This window comes from Stegodyphus dumicola, chromosome X1 (genome assembly GCF_044657685.1).
Source record: "Stegodyphus dumicola isolate Sdum_Otavi_A_Nest chromosome X1, ASM4465768v1".
NCBI classification, from domain to species: Eukaryota; Metazoa; Arthropoda; class Arachnida; order Araneae; family Eresidae; genus Stegodyphus; species Stegodyphus dumicola.
The window spans coordinates 19009818-19027724 of record NC_140780.1 but is presented as its reverse complement, the minus strand read 5'-3'; the positions used below and the strand labels follow the sequence as shown (position 1 = coordinate 19027724).

The 17907-nt window shown below is 31.1% G+C and overlaps 1 protein-coding gene across 5 annotated transcripts in view; it reads left to right on the top strand.

The window, feature by feature from the left end:
- LOC118185645 (uncharacterized) overlaps positions 1-17907 on the top strand; it is a 539917-nt gene that overhangs the window by 383699 nt on the left and 138311 nt on the right. The window contains exon 2 of one of the 5 annotated variants that reach the window (XM_035355538.2): positions 10599-10696. The exons of the other annotated variants lie outside the window; for them this stretch is intronic. The gene's annotated coding sequence lies outside the window, so the exon portion shown is untranslated. The remainder of the gene's footprint in view (positions 1-10598; positions 10697-17907) is intronic. 5 annotated transcript variants of the gene reach the window in all.

Below are 17907 nucleotides of genomic sequence, written 5' to 3'. Positions count from 1 at the left end.
CCGACCAGCTCGGGACGTTGACGATCTAACGCGCCAGTTCGACAGAATTTGTCACGATATCCCTCAGGAGGCCATCCACAACCTCTATCAATCGATGCCAAGCCGAATAACTGCTTGCATAAGAGCCAGATGTGGACAAACGCTTTAGTGACTTTCCCACTTTGTGAAGCTCTATCACTTCAATAAATTTCTCCAATTTTTTCTCAAACTGTAATCACTTGTTTTCTGTACATGTACATCACATCTACCGATTTTGGTCCCATTCGGATAACTCCTTCTTGGTGCGTGGTTTTTCTTTCTTTCTTTTTTTTTTTTTAATTTTTTTTTAAGTCTAAGAGTGTATTTAAGGGGTGCTATGCTTTGCTTGTACAAGGCTTTCACTCAAGAGTATTTGAATATGAAGAAAGCAAGCACACGAGGACTATCTGATTAAGAGGAAGGATATGTTCGAGGGAAACCGTTTCGTATTGGGTTATCTCATGGTTCGCATGGAGAAAAACCTCAAAAATCAACCATGCAGCCAGCCCGTTTATCTGAAATCGAACGCGAATTTAACTCCCATTATTAAAGCGGTCTTAAACACTGTGCCACTGGTAGGGCTATCCTCCTCAGAAGATAAGAATGAAAGAAAATAAACTATTTAAGCAGCGTCATTCTAAATAAATAAATAAAATAAATTTGCAAATGCAAATTTTTGTCATAAGCGCGTACAAGCATCTAGCCTAAAATCTGCATCATTCCTCATCATATATGTGCGCCTAATTTATACGACATAGCATTTTAAGTACTGATGCCTTACGCACAGTATAAAGTAGTAAAGCAAATGTCCGTAACTTGATTTCAAAATATCATACCTGTATTTAATGATTCTGCGATTGCATCAAAAATGATCCTTAATGTATGAAGAAATAAAATTCATAGTTGTTTTCAATATTTTTGCTTTTTAACAAAATTTTAATCTTTTTTGTAGAAAAAATAAGATATAAAAGTTTCTTCTAAAATATTATTCAATAAAATTATAATCTATAATAATATATACGAAGCGAAATAGAAAATTATGCATAAAGATTCGATTTCAAATTGTTTTACGTATTGCAGTAGCGAAATCAATCTCTAAATTTTATCTTCCTAAACAATCCCAAATATATTGTCTTTATATTTTCCTAGGTCTTTGGCTGACTGCACTAACTGCCTAGTTGTGGAAAGAGATAATCTTAGAATGTGGGTTGGGAATTACCCGAAATATTTAGTTCCCTACGGTATTTAGCCTTAAAAAGAAAAGGCATTCCGATATACCAACGTGCTTGTTTCTTTTCTATTGTCAGTACATACTCTGAAATATTCTGTATTTTGGGGTAGGCATTCTGTTGCTCTATCTTCTCGAGTAGATATCATTATCCTAAACCCATGAAAGTGTTTCGTTTTTTTACTTCCTACATTATCGCAAATCTACATGGGGGAAAATTCTCAGCTTAAATAGCCCCATATAGGTAAAAAATTTAAGATTTCATTATGAATGAAAAAATTTCACATTGTGATAAAAATTAACTTCTCATCATATTAAACTTTATTTTCTGCAGATTTTTAAAATCCAGATTTCGAAAAATATCCTTATTTTAACTGAAGAAAGATAATGAACCTGGGATTTCTATTAATTACTTGCAGCGTAATGTAGCCACCTATTGAAAGAAGACCGGTGGCTACAACATAAATATGATTTTTACACGATTGTTTGAATCACTTCCTATATCATCATTTAGCAATTTATCATTTAGGAAAAGTGAAATCACCATCAGAATATGAAACATCGAATGGGGAGTTCTGTTATCTGAAGAATCTTTGAAACAGTTCGAAACGAATGCGCCATCAAGTAAACAAATGCGGCGTAGGTTGATCTATGTCTACCTAAGGACTTGGCAGAAAACATTGAAATTTTTTTAACGCTAGTCACATATGAAGTTCCTAAAATGAATAGCAGTTGGGATACGGTATGTGTTAGGATATGCTGTCACAGTCGTGCATGGCAGTCAACATAATCTTCCCCTTATTAGATTTCTGACGATTTTTTTATTTTCGTGGCAGTCTTTAATGATAGTAATTTTTCAATTTACGATTTAGTTTTGGCTCGCACTATATAGCCCATATCTAATCAATTCTAATGATACCACATAAGGAAATCTTTCTTTTGCTGTTATAGCCTATAGGTGGATCTGGGCAGCATCTTATGGCAGCCTATACTACATTTCAATTTTCCTGTTTCGACAACATTGCAGCTGCAGACTTTGAGACCACCAAATCATGTAAACTCTGTTTTTTTTCTGTCATGGTATATCCACACAGCTATACAGAGTTAGTTCGTTTGTAGTGAAGTACGTTAAAGTGAACTAATAGATGCTAGAAAAGTGAAGCATTCGTCCCATTTTTTTTTTTTTTTTATTTTTTTTTTTTCAATAGCATATATAAAGCAGCGTTATGCCTCTTCACACACATTATATACGCAAGATAACAATATATAAATCAAAATTCTAACTTCAAATTCCAATGTTATATTAATTTCAATTAGATTATTTTCCCTCTCGTTCCTCAAAATTGTAACTACTTGCATTAAATGTCTCTAAACTGCGTCATTTTAAAATTTATTCTTTTATATTTCTTTCTAGGATTCCTACGTAATAGTTTAGCCAATAATAATACCAAATTTCCGAACAAAAACCTAAGTAACTGGTAGGAATAAAGCCGAACTAAACTTAATCACTCCGAACCGGATTTTCATCTTAGATACGTCGCGTTTTCTTCTCTGCTTTTTGTCGCCTCCAAACTTATACTCTATTTTGATGCACTTTCTTTCTTCAGGTACTAAACATGTAAGGATTCACTAAAGAACCAGACAGATTAGCGCCAATTTATCCGTGTCTTCATAAAAATGTATGAATGTAACAAAAGTATTATTCCGTCAGGGAATAAATGTGTTAAAGCTGCCATGATTGCATTAAATTCTTCATAAATTCGCTCTCATCGTTAGAAAGGTGAGCCATCAATATTTCTCTCTATCAGTCTCTCTTTTTATATATATGTTACGGTGAAACACCGAAATCTGGAGAATGTCGACATTCACCGGTGAATGTCAACATTCACATAGTCGCCTGGTGTATGTCCGAAATACTTTCCAAATACTCTTATTTCTGACTTGCACCGGTAAATGTCGACATTCCGCTTGTACTAATGGTGAATGTTGAACATATAAGAATATTATATTTTCTTCTCCGTAATTCAGTCGCGAAAAAACGCACTTGAGACTTAAAATAAGAACTTAAGAATATAAGAACTTAAAACACACAGTACATTCAAAATAAGAAAGGAAAATAATAGAAGTTAAAAACTTACTAAATTATGTGATTCAAATCTTATTTATTGTAACGAGTTAAACTTTTATGACACGTTGAATTGCACAAGAGGCCCTTGCTTTTACAACTGTATTTATTTTCGGAACACTTCCTTTTGCAATGTCAGCGTGTACATATACTCCTCTCTTTCCGACCTACACCAGAGCATATCTGTGATTGTTGACATGCACCGGTAAGGGTCCGAATGTACAAGAATGTAATGCAATATTCGATCTTTCACCGACGTATTTGGTGAATGTTGACATTCTTCGGTGAAAGTCGACATTCTCCAATTTCGGTCTCTCACAGTAACATATACATTAGAGCTGGCTCATAACTAGGCGATGTCTTTCTTCTTAAAATGCCTTCAGAATTATACCTATTTAATATGCTTTAACCTAATTTTAAACCCATTAACTACCAAATTTTTAAATCCCCTTGTGTCTTTAAAATAGCATCTTTTTACGTCATAAAGGCATAACCTGAATATTTTTACTAAAAAATCCATTATTATTATTATTATTATTATTAATAAAAGTATTAATCATTCTTATAATTAATCAATTAACTAAACTGATATTAAAAAATTATGTCAATTTATTTATATTATTAGTCCAAAAGGCCAATTTGCGCAAAAAGGGCTATTAATTTCGTTTTGGCATGTTGCGTCGATTTCAGCGTTGTTTCACTTTTAATATTGTTGCCATCAAATATTATCGCCCTGTATTATATTTAAAGAAATTAAATAATGAAGAATCTGCATGAATGTATGTATGTTTCTCGCATTGTGATAAAACAACGTTACCTAGAGCCATCAAAATTTAAATAACGCAATCTTCCATAGAATATGGGCATGTGGAAGCCCTAGTTTGAAGAAGTTTGTTTTATTATCAATTTCATATTTTTAACACTTCAACGAATTATTCATTAGCAAACTAAATGATTTCAAAGCGAGCAGTGGCAACACTGTACGGGGGGGAGCATTTTTATCACCAGCGCGCGAGACTCTGCATCGGAAATTCTTAAGATATGCTCATTTAAAAATTATTTTATGATATGGCTGTTGAATGAATTTTATAGTTTAAGTGCGAAGAACATGATTAAATAAAGGTAACAACAAAATGTTGAAAAAACGCCTCTGTGGAGATAAATTATAATCTGAAACCTTTCAGATTTTCTTTTTTTATTATTATATTTTAAATAATACTATTATTAATTAAAAAGAATTATTAATTAAAAATTTTATTAAAAACTTAATTACTATTATTCGTGTATTTTTAAGAGGTCTCACTTGAGAGGCATGGCAGTTACGCATTTGTTGCATAGATTCTTAACATTTAATTTTCACTCGGAGAATTTCCTTTGCCTTTTTTCATAAGATGTAAGAAATGGCAAAGTTATAAAACGAGTTACTCGTATCCAATGAAAAGAACAATGCACTAAAACTGTAAGAGTGGAAATCAAATTCAAACAAACTTTTCGTACAGCTATGGTCGACAATAAACATACCTTTCACGTTGGGCACGTGGGAAAGAATCACGACAAGTAATGGCTTAAGATAATTTATTATATATATATATTTTTTAATTTGTATTAAAATTAAAAATATTTACATGGAATTACCTTACAAATCGCATTTAGATCATATTATCTTTCAATTAAAAAGAATTAGCATTTGCCCAAGATTATGTATTGCAAGGCCAAATTATATGCAATCCTTTGTTTTACTTTGTAAAATGGTTTCAGAATGAACGGTTGTCCAATACATGAGACCGTTTTAAACTCGGATCAATGCAATGCAGATCACTTGTTTTCACAGTTTCGCACATCAAACGTTTCGCGAGCCATACGATCCACGAGGCAATGTTTTCGGGTATAATTTATTATATTTATATGTTACTCAGAAATCTGTGATTTGAAAGCATTTGTAAGAGATTGGTTTGTTATTTTTTCAGCAAACCAGAGTATACAAATATCTGAAATTCATCAAACGCATAAGAAAGTTTCTTCTTCTACCTGTCGTTGTTGATGTACTTTGAAAGGCGTGCGCTTTTCCCCTCCTAAACATTTTCAGTGAAATTTGTATTTGCTTCATTACATTGCTTATTAATTTGCTTTGGAACAAACAAATGTGCTATGCGGCAAATCTCAATAAAGTTAAACTGTAACTGCCAATATTATTACTCTTTTGTATAAACAGATATTTGTTCAAAAGTACAGAGCTGAAAATACAGACACTATTTGAAAAAGGTGGTTACAGGTTTATTATTATAAATATTGACGCTACTTGACACCACACCTCCAACTATTCATGTTCACAAAATAAAGTAAAAAATTTTATTGGCACATTCTCAGCATCATCAGTGGAGTGGTTCAGTAAATGTCAATACAAGTTTTTACTATAGTGCCATATGAAAGAAACTTCCAAATAGCAATATATTATTTGTTCCTCAGTACTTGTTGCACAACAGAAATGTATACATTTAGGTGCAAAATTCTCAGTAAAATGCGTAACTAATGCCTCCATGCAACCAGCTACAAATTCATTAACGTTAGTTCTTTTACACATATATTGCCGATACAAGGATCTTTTGCTTTCTGATTTCTTCCTAAATCCAGCGGAAATTATTTTTAATGAGAAGTGTTACAAATTGGTTTATATACGTGGATTTATTCTCAAACATGTTTGCGAATTTTGCACGAAAATGCGTCGTACAGCCTTTTGTGCAATTGAAATATTCCAAATAACTTTGCTCTGTGAACTGTTATAAAAATGTTAAATTTTATGTCTTCGAACATGCAGCGCGAAAACTGATTTAAAAAATATTTCTAACGTATTTTGAAAATTGTAGTAACTATAGCTATGCACATTTAAAAAATATTTCTAACGTATTTTGAAAATTGTAGTAACTATAGCTATGCACCTGAGATAAGTAGTAAAAGAATAAAGCTTAGAACCATCAATTTTTAACATTCTGTGTATTTTAAAATTAAGATACAATAACACGTCGAACAAATATTAATTCAGAAGTCAAACAACAAAAATCAGCGTTAATATGTGAAACTAACTGTGAAAATTTGAAAATATAACGCTGATTTTTGTTGCTTGACTTCTGAATTAATATCCTGTGTATTTGCCATTCGATAATTAAATTACTTCATTAAACAACAAAATGCATGCGTCAATACTTTGTAAACAGAATACGTATTAAAAAAATAAACACTACTTTTTATTCAAAATTTGTAGGTTCATTATGTTATTTTGAAGTAGGAGACGTGAAAAATGTGCAATAACCTCTCCGGTATTAAAACCCTGGGCCTCTCGAATGCTTCCAATTACACTATGAAGGAATGCGAAAAGGGGGAAAGAAATAGCTTATAATTAAAATTTTTATATGGTAATTCAGATGTGTTAAGTGTTACGGTCAAACTAATAGCACATGAAAGTTGAATTTTACTTACATATATAATGGAAAATACTATATTGGCATAGATTGTTCTAATTTGCTTAATTTAACATTTTGCATCTATTTATCCCTATCCCTATCTCTTCCATACGTAGTGTTTAGTTATTCAAGAACCAAGCAGAGAGTAGTATTAAAAATCTTTTCACATAGTTCATCGAAATTGAAATTTGGTCTCACGATAAAAGGTTAAGAGGATTTTAAATTAACACAGAGAACTATTTTAGATTAAGTTATCTTTGGTTGTCCATTTTTGTCCAACGTCCAGTTACTTACTGGTTATTTCATAGTTATATTAGCTGGAATTCAATAAGCATTATAATCGAGCCATCTTATCACTTAAAGTACTGCCTAAAGAGCACTAAAGGATGTTAAACGTAAAGAAGGGGTTACAGAGATGGCACGCAAACTTGCACAACTTATCGGGGGATCGAACTAAGCCCTTGATTTTAGATTAACCTCCAGGTTTTCAAACATTTCAATTCGAAATTGAAGGAGCAGGTAATAAGTTACAACAAAGGAGGAAATGTCTGCATTCCTTGGTTGCGGCAGCTTCATGAAGAGCTTGAGAGAAAATCTCTATCATAGTGGTATACTAGTATATCTCTCATATGAGTCACTTAAGAAAAGTGAAAAACAAAGCATAATATATTTACTACCTGGAAATCGAGCCAAGAGTGAACTTACCTGTGTTCCATAGTTTTAATCACGCGGCTTCTGAATAGTTTGACAATTATTTACTCCTTTTTTGTTAAATACGTTAGAAACTGTATATGAGAATTATTTAATATAGATTACACATTTAAAGAATTTACACTTATTTTATAGCAGATTTTCTGACAACATAAATTATAGACAATTTTAAATATGTTTTTATAAACAGTGAAGTTACTGCAGTAATTCAAGCAAATTACGTTATCCTGTGCGTACATTGCGCTATAAAGCTCAAAGTTTTTATGTTCGAGGGGATTTTTTTTAACCTGAAATCATTAACTACAGAAGTCAGCTGAAAGTCAAAGACACGCGTTAAGTTTTTAAATTTTAAACCTTCGACCAAAAAAGATGTGTTGGGGGGACAAAATAAGCTGCCAAGCACTGTCTGCGTCGTATTATTTATAGCCAATACTATTTTCCGTCTTTTTCGGAATCGCATAGTTTTATGTTTAGATTTAAACGATTTTTAGTATACAAGTTTGAATTTGTTGTACCAGATGCCGTTTCTGAGATATATCTTGAATCTTGAACGACTGTCGTGCAAGCAACAGAATGCGTTTTGGCATTTTTCATTAGTTTACATCAAAAGTATGCGGAAATGAAGTTTAAGTGAATCTCGAGAAAAGCAGAAAAAAGACCTTAGCTTATGAATCCATCTAAGTGCATTAAAATTGTTAAGCATCGCGTACACTACTTCCTTATTGGTATATAAAATCTAAACAAAAGTGCACTTTAAGTGCGCATATAACTAGGAGCAACAATATGTGATGATAGTTTATTTCTCTGTACAAAATAGACTGCCCTTTTTTTTGGGGGGGGCAGAATTTATATAGAGTCGCATACTGAAATGTTTTTAGAAATTTGCATTTTAATAAATAAATAAATAAAATTATATGTGCATACTAATAAAGTGATTTCCCTTTCTGTTCTCAAGATACCCAAAAAATATTTATGTACTTAAGATTTGCGTATTTTTATTACTATTTATTGCACATGTTGTATACCAAGCTAAAATAGTTTATATTTGAGAGGTGAAAAATGTTGTATCATCACATATTAATTTTAATTACTTTAATTACTATGTATAATAATAGTGCACTTGTGTTTTAAGTAATAGTCTAGTTATCAAATAATATCCTTTATTTATCCTCTTAATTTGATATTAAGCAGCGTCTTGAAGGAGAAAGGAATTATTCTTTCTGGTGAAAGATTTCGCTTTCTCCTCGAATACGAGCTTACCTACCCAACTGAAGAAATATTTGCCGCGAGAAATACAAGTGGGAAAGCTGTTTCTATGTCTTTCTTCGTAACGACTACAATCAGACCCTTGTCAAACTAAATTACCGATAAATTTCCCAACGACTGAAACTATCCCTAGCTGACCTTCCTTCCCCCTTCTCTCGTCTCTTTTTGGTGGTCCTTTAAAGTTCTCATCGAAGTAAAGACGCGACCTCCGCTCTCCGTAGAGATTGAAACCACACGCCTGTCACTTCCCTTGCCGTTCTTTATTTGCCTTTGTCACTTGGAGGGGGTCAACCTCAAACGAAAGCAAGAGGCCAAAGATTTTTCCTAAGTGAAGCAAGAAATAGGATACTGAAGTATTTGAATGAAATATGTAGAAGTGACATCTAATACACTTGCAGTCTGATAGTCAGTTTCAATTACCCTCCCTCCCCGAAAATATTATTTTAGACATATGTTATATTATAAATTTTAAAATTATTATTATAATCCAAATATTATATTATAAATAGATATATATTTCATGTTATATTACAAGGACAAAATTTTCACTATTTTATTAAGTTGTTCTAAATAAAGATTAACTAGTAAGTAAAGATTGGATTAGTCTACAGACTCTTACATAATTATGAATTTTAAAAGATCAAATGAGTTAAACTCATGTTCACAGGAAATGCGCCACAATTAATGTGACAGCTATTTTGTTAATTTTATGTTTAATTTTACTATGTTTAGAAAAATACTTTCGGGGGATTACTTAATTGATACATCAAGATAATCTGAACAATGCATTTACAACAAACATCTGAATTTGCGATCTTTTCCCGCAAAAAATATATACTAATTGTTACTTTTCGATGTCAAAGAACGGAGAAACAAATTACTTTGCGCCATCCTTAAAAAAACGTCAAGGTTTTCACTGTTTTATTTGATTTTTATATGAATTCTAACAATTCCTAAGTTTTGTAGATTTTATTTCTTCTATTATTTCGATGGAATCTGCAGGTACCTTCTTTATATACAACTGATGCAATATGGTGTGAACTATTGTGAGCTCTGTATAAATCGTATAAATTTTAGCAATCGACAATCATGATTGTAGATTAACTTGTAGATTAACGATAATAAACTCATTCCTTATTTTCAGTATAATAGCATTTCCACTTAATTGAAGCGAATTAACTCTCAAATGAAAGTTCAGAACTCACGTTTTTGATTAATTAAAAATTCTTTATAAAAAGTCAAAATTAGGTCAGCGTATAAAAAAAAAAGGGTAAAGATAAGATAAAACTGAAATACTTTCTTCTCTTTTCTATTAAATGACAGTATAAATGATCCCTTATTAAGCAGTTCTCCTTTTCTCTTTCTTCTTTTTCCTTACTTTTCATGCGTTTGATATACGTAAAAAAACATAAACTTCGTTAAACGGGGTTTAACGTCATTGAAAATTAGACATAAATTGCCTTATCTAATCCACCTTATTTTAAATCAATATATATATATTTAAACTACGTTACGGCCATTTGCAAATTATCCAACTGATAGCATGTTCCTTTAAAAATCTATAACTTACTACATTTTCAAAAATGCTGAATGGTAAATTTTTAAGCCGCATTTTTAATGTAAGTTTTAAGATAAAAACTCAAATATCATGTTACCAGTTAAAAGAAAATCTGATTAATAGTTCTCCAAGTTATACTTTGCTATGATCTTTAAAATTGGTTTTGTTCAGTTATTCTTTGTCTCCAGTATTGATCATTGATTCAATATATACATAAATATTTGGCTTGACTAGAATTGCTGGTTTGGCTTTACCTAAGAATTTTCGGACACCCTACACTTATGAGTCAGACACGAAGAGAACACTTTGCCAACTCCCCCACTAGAAAGAATGTAAGTTACTTAATACCTTTTCTGGCCTTTATATCTTCATGTACATTCACTGATCTTATTTATATTATTTTCTATATTATTTTTATATTACTTTTATATTGTCTTTGATTTGTTTTTACAAAGTTTGCATTATTTATCTTATTTTGTAATCTTCTATGTTTATTTCAACTTTACTTTGAATTCGATTTCATAATGACAATTTCCAATGTTTAATTTCTACAAATAATATAGTACTCAAATGCATAAACATGAAAGTGTCGCGGACGGTTACTCGAGTTAAATAGGATTTCTCTACAGTAATTGATTTTTACTCCAAATTGAATTGACTAAAATGCTTCATAAGAATAAGTTCTTTGAGTATCAGCATTGGTTCATAATTCCTTCTATTCGCGGAAATATTTGGCCTGACTAGAATTGCCGGTTTGGCTTTAACTTATAACTCGAGTAAAGACGAAACACTTTCGTATTTACGTATTTTATCAATTATTGTTCATTGAACAGGAGTTGGTTTGTTCCCCTTGAAAAGTCAACTAATTTCCGATGAATGACAATGATTACATGTTTTAATTTTTCCTTTTACAATTGAAATTTTATTCTTCATGGTGATTTAACTCCAGTCCCCGTTAAAACATTATTAACATTTTGCTTTCAAATTACTTCAAAACATCTTTCAAAATATAACTTACCAGTATGGATTCACACTTTTAAAATAATTCTACTTTAATTAAACTTAGGAGATAATATAATCAATTAATCAATACTGTTTAGGAAATAAATTATTATTAACTAACTTTGCAGCAATTGCGCAAGTAGTAATAACTTGTATTCGCATTAAATGGATTTAAGATCATACAACATCATATATATATATATATATATATACTATATGTAATACGATATAAAAGGTGTGTCAGAAAATGTTTCCGTTCGCTTTTCAGAAAGGGTGCGGTATGTAACAATTAGCTGTCCAATAGCGCGCAAACGAAGCAGTAAGGAATTGTTCCTCCTATTCTGATCTAGTGATTAGAACCATGAAGGAAAAATTGATCTGAAATATTTGGGAAGATTATGTTGCAAATTCTCCATTGTCAAGTTCCAAAGATAACGTTGCAAATTCTTCGCAGTTAAGCTAAGTACTTTGCACCAGCTAAAAGATAATTGCTGATGAAGCTACTCATTTTGCATCCGCAACTTTATTCAAATTTAATATGTGTGACGCGATATCAGATAAACTTCGTAGAGCCGTTGCATTTAACAGTGAATAAATATCAGCTCAGAGAGAAGTGAACTATTAGCTGTTTTCCTTAACTGTTCATATGCTTTTAACTGACGTTAATTAAAAATGACTCAGGCTTTCTTTGAAAATTTTGTAAATTTTATTCAAAAGGACTGTATTTGAAATAATTTATTTAAAGTCTGAATAATGTTTTGACTTGTATTCCCGATTTACTTTTCTTTTTTCCTGTTTTTTGAATGAAATTTTGATTTAAATAAACTATTTTAATCTACACGGATTTCTGAGAAACGCGCTAACTCCCTTATTCTTATGAAGGTTTCAGAGACGTTATTTATCCCTGTGTTATATTTAATTAAAACCGAAGTGCATTATTAAATCTCTTTTATTTTTTATGTTATATTATGTTATTAATTATTTTCTCCATTTCCAAATTCGGTCCAAAAAATTTTTAATTGTTTGTTTCTGCTAGACAACTTTAAATCCAACGAAGAAGAATCTTGATTAGAATATAGTTCCATATGTCCTACAACTAGAAACATTGAAATGTTTTCTTATTCCAATAACTCATAAACTCATGTAAATTACTGCTTATATAGATAAGAAGAAATTGATATAAGAAATTCATGTGCATTTAAAAAGTTAAGGCACTGCAAAGAATTTTCAGGTTAAAAACATAACGCTAGCAGGAGGTGATTAAAGTTTTTACAGATAATTTAATTACGATACCAACAGTCTTCTGAAAACCAATTTTAGGTACATTTTATTACATATTCTAACATACATAAATCATATGCCCAGAATCATTCAGTCTTAATCAAGTTAACTTTTACTAAAAACAGTTCCTTTTAAAAATTACTTAATTTAAAAATGTGAAAAGAATTTTTGTCTTCATTTCATTACGGCAATAAGTGACACATTTCAAATCCATCAAAATGTTTAAAATTACATAGATTTAAATATCGCTAATTGCTATGGAGAACGTTTAGTTTGATTAATGGGTCTTTTACTTCTGCCCTTAATTTTCTTTTATACGAACTACTTAAATAGTTATATAAACTCTTAACTAAATGACAAATTTCATTCAGTTTATTCCTCTTGACGTACTAATCTCGAACGATCAATGATACGGAACAGAAATTTCTAAACATTACTTGATAAGTTACTTGCATTCTAGATCGGAAGGAGGCACCTCTAAACTTCGGAGAGAATTGTAAGTATTTACCCGAAATCCTGTCTTCTTCGCTGTAAGATAGAATTGGCTACTAGAAGCACTATCGTAATTTCCTAAGCCTTTGTTTGAAGAGGTTTTGTGTTTACGTTCTTAGCTTTTTCAAGTTTTGTTTTCTAGATCGCGCATTGTTCTAATCCCCTATTACCAAGCGTGTTAGATTCAAAGTGACGTTCTTGACTTGAATGTATATAGAAGTCCGTTTTATTGATGTCATTTAAATGATGAGTTTTGAGTGATTACTTGATTGAATACTTTTCTGTTCATTTCGCGAATTTTCAATGGTTCTGCGTTTAAATGTTAAGCATTCATAATATTTAATAATGCCATTAAAAAAACTTCTTAAGATTTTAAGCTCTTAATTTCGTGCATTTTTAAAAATTGCACGAAATTAAGAGAACACGTTTCTAAAATTTGCTATCAATAGATGCTAAGGAATTTTTTAAGAAGAAATATTCTTATTTCGGAGTAACTTTCTCATTCATTCTATGTATAAAATGAACACTCCACATTTCAGTTACTCTTGAAAATGTTCAGTTGTCCAATAAATTCTAAGTGTTATGCGAGACTGGTTATACTATCCAACAGAATTCTTGTATTAATGCCTTATATTATTACTGATTTATATTATAAGTCAGTAATAAATATAAGTCAGTAATACTTCAGTCCCGTTTCTAAAACTTAATCATAATAAGGCAAACTTTTCGCATAAATATTAAACATTACCACACAAAACCTTTTCGTAAACTTTATTCTTGACTGCTGTAGGGAATGGCGCGTAAATAATAAAAATGGCCTAATGTTTTCTAAAATCATTTATCGGTAAAGCGATTCCTTCCCTAAAAGGAGAGAGCAAACGGAAATATTTCCCCACAGATCAGAAACCAGAGTAATATTCAGAGAAATGATTGTAAACTGATTACCCTGAATGGGAATCTTGAAAAAAATAATCAGTTTGGCTCTCCAGCTGATCTCACCTGCAAAGTGGTTGCTGATGACATGCTTTAATAAATGTGTCTTGAGTTTGGAGGGGGAAAATAATAGAAAAAGAAATAGAAAACAGTACGCGATTTATTTATTTTTATTTTTAATTTTCACGTTGCAAATTTTTAATAACAATTTATTTTGTAACATTAAAATTTCAAAACACATTATATTTAACTCTCTACTGATTGATCATGCATAAGTTCCAGTTGTCTTTTTACTTTCAAACTTTATGCTTTTATCCCTACTGTATTTATTTAGGCTCTTATTGTTATTTTTATTAGATCTTTTTATTCATTTATCCCTATTATCATTTTTTAATGGATCTTCTGCGTATTTTAGCTTTATGTAGGGTATTTCAGTTTCTAGCATAATTATAAGTGGAATATTTCGGATCAAGCCCATTGGACTCATTATTTCAGAGATATACAGCTAGTGGTACTGTGCCAACTAAATGACGCTGCTGTTCAACTGAAAGATAGGCAATTAAGTATAATTTAGGTAATTTCGTGCAATCAATAATCTGTTAGTAATAATTTAAAAATAAACATGCTGCTACATAGGTAATTTTAAACTTTCTTCTGTTGTTTTCACTCACAGAATAAAGTACGAATCTCGTGCAAATTCAGATGGTTTAGAAACTAATAGTTGAATATGTGATGCTAACAAATTATGATGACAGCACGAAATTTTATTTTTGTAAAATTTGAAATCTGATTTAGTTTCTGATTGCTTCTTCTAATTCAGGTTTTATGTAATCCACCTCATAACCCGCTATTCAAAGGCTAGAAAATGAGTATTATCAAATCCAAAAAACTGCAATGATTAATGCATCTCATACGACTGTTTTGAGAACATTGCAAACGGTTACAAAATGCTAAAACTTCTACTTGAGATCATGATCAATTTCACCAATCACCCAGGGAGATGATGTCTATATACCGCTATTCATTACATGTAATTGCTCATTTCCGCAAAAGGATTTCTTTTCCTCAGCTAGCTTCTGAGATAAAGGTGATCTCGACGTGCCTCAATTCAAGTTGGACAGCACACAGAAGGTCTCGGAATAGCGTAACATATTTTAGGATTAATGAAATGCAGCGTGATGATGTATGCTTAGCATGACCTTTATAGAGACAGCATTTCCGCATTCAGCCTGGCACAGACAGAGTTTTTAATTTCATAAACGATATATGAATTTTCTTATGTAATCCACGAAGATAATTTTTGCAGCAGATATTTTGCATTATAAAAATAATCCTATTGGCTAATTTGTCTTGCTTTATGGAGCATAATTTATAAAAGCTTCATAGGGACTGTGCTGATCTTTTATGGTGCTCTAATCAGTTTTCCTGTTTTACGTAAAAGTACGTGTACACGTCTATTAGACCTAGCCATGCATATTATATTACAAACGCACATCTTCGTGCATTATAATGTGTTACTTTAAAATAGGTACTTAAAGGTTTTTTTACCCTCTTTCATTTCTCACGTCCTAATCATTGCACAGCATTTATTTTGTCCACCTCGTTTGAGACTATAATTCAAATCTGCCTTTATTCGTGGTCTTTTCACGAAACGAAATACGCTAAACCGAAATGAAGTGGGAAAAATAGTTAAGGGACTCGACTATCGACCTTAACTTGTAGTTACCACGTTTATGGGGCAAACTGAGAAAGAATGATTCTGAGTTCCCTATTTTAAAGTAAAAGGCTTAAATTGCTATGTAATCTACGTACGTAGATGAGAGATCTCCAAAGACGGCGGAAATAATCAAACGGAAAATCTACCAGCGAACTTTTAAACAGCGGATACTTTTACCTGTCACTTACAGGTCTCGTTTTTTAATTTTTCCCTAACACCTTGTATCGATAATTGCTTCAGAGGACAGAACCGAATCTAATGCATGTCTAAACGTAAACAAACTTATTATAAACTATTCTTTGGTTTAACAGACTGTAAAAGAAACCCTTGTTTCTATTGTTTGCAGGATTAAACAAAATGCGAAATTTGATAAACTATAGTGTGTAGGAATACATAGAATTTTAGAGAAAGTTAGCGGCAAGCTGTATTTCCCTAAATATTAATCCTATCCATGCAGTTCCAATAACAAAGTAACCCAGAATAAGATTTTTTATAAAACAAATCTCTACACTACAGTTCCTTAATTAAGACACAATAACACGCCGAACAAATACTAATTCAGAAATCAAACAACAAAAATCAGCATTATATTTTCGAATTTTCACAGGACTAGTTTCGATGGTTTTACCAAACCACCATCCTCAGCTGCAAAAGCGCAAATTATATCGTATCTCGTTCATTTGCGCTTTTGCAGCTGAGGATGGTGGTTCGGTAAAACCATCGAAACTAGTCTTGTGAAAATTTGAAAATATAACGCTGATTTTTGTTGTTTGACTTCTGAATTACTACAGTTCCTTCTTACAGAAATGTGTTTTCTAAACGCTTTAGCTTAATGACCCATATGCATTGGAAGAGAAAGACTCAGAAAATGCAAATGTTCAAAGAAGTGCACTACGAAGATGTGTTTGTGTAAATGAGCTGACCTACTTTGTAATTCAAATGCCATAACAGTCAACCTTGTTGTAAAAGTTAGTAAGAAGTACTAGATTTATTAAAGAAAAACATACTGCATTTATCTTATTTTTAAAATTTCATAATTTTTATTAATTTTTTTAACTATTGCCAAAATTATTTTTTTTAATTATTGAAATATCTTCAGTAGTTATTGAGAGAATTGAGCATTAATTCAGCTTTTTTGCGTCGGATTTTATTTGTGAAATAGCATAATATTGCATTTTTTTTTATTTCTTGTAACACTTTGAAAAATAATTGTAAGACAGTTTCATGGACATAATCTTAAATCATACCTTATTTTGGTCATTTTTACAATTCATATTATCAATTAAAAAGTTAAACTGTGCTTTAACGTTTTTGGATATACAATATATCTGAGAATGGAAAATACTATCATAAGTAATCCCTCGTTTTGGGATTTTACCCGAAAGCGTTGGTACCTCCTAGGTTTTATAACTCAAAAGCTTTGTAAAAGCCCGAAATGGAATCATATTAGAGCATACTTCGGACTTTTACCAAACCGCGTTAGTAAAATCTAGGTTTTACCGGTAAAAACTAGGATTTACTAGACTTCGGGCTTTTACAGTAACATCTCTACTTAAATTTTTTCTCATAAGAGAAAGATGTCTTAAGTGTCTCTCGTAAACATTTAGCTATTTTGGGAAATCTGCTACTAAATTGTGCCGAATAATGCTATTATATAGTATTTTCAAAGTCACTTTACATTATATCTTTGTTTTAAATAGTTAATGTAGATAATTTTATGTATTGAATGAAGAATATGGGAATCCTGAAGGTAGTAAATAAGAACTACGATAAAGAATTTAACTGGAATTTAAATTTAGAATATAGTAAATAGTGATTAGCATTTAAGTTTATACTCATTTTTAGTAAGTATTTAAAGAAAGTTTTTCTGTTTTTTAGTTACCCCTTTTCAATAACAACACCAAAACAAAACAAAAAAGAAAGATAAAAGAGAAAAAATAAATTTTGCCTGAAAAACTGCAGTTCAAATTTGATTTCATAATATTAACTTATAATTGTCACTTCAAGAATGGCGTTCGAACATAATACACTCCAATATATAGTTTTTGTTGACATTAACTATCGCCTTCGGGACAAAATCATGTGAGATTAGCACTTGAAGCATGCATGCAAAAATAA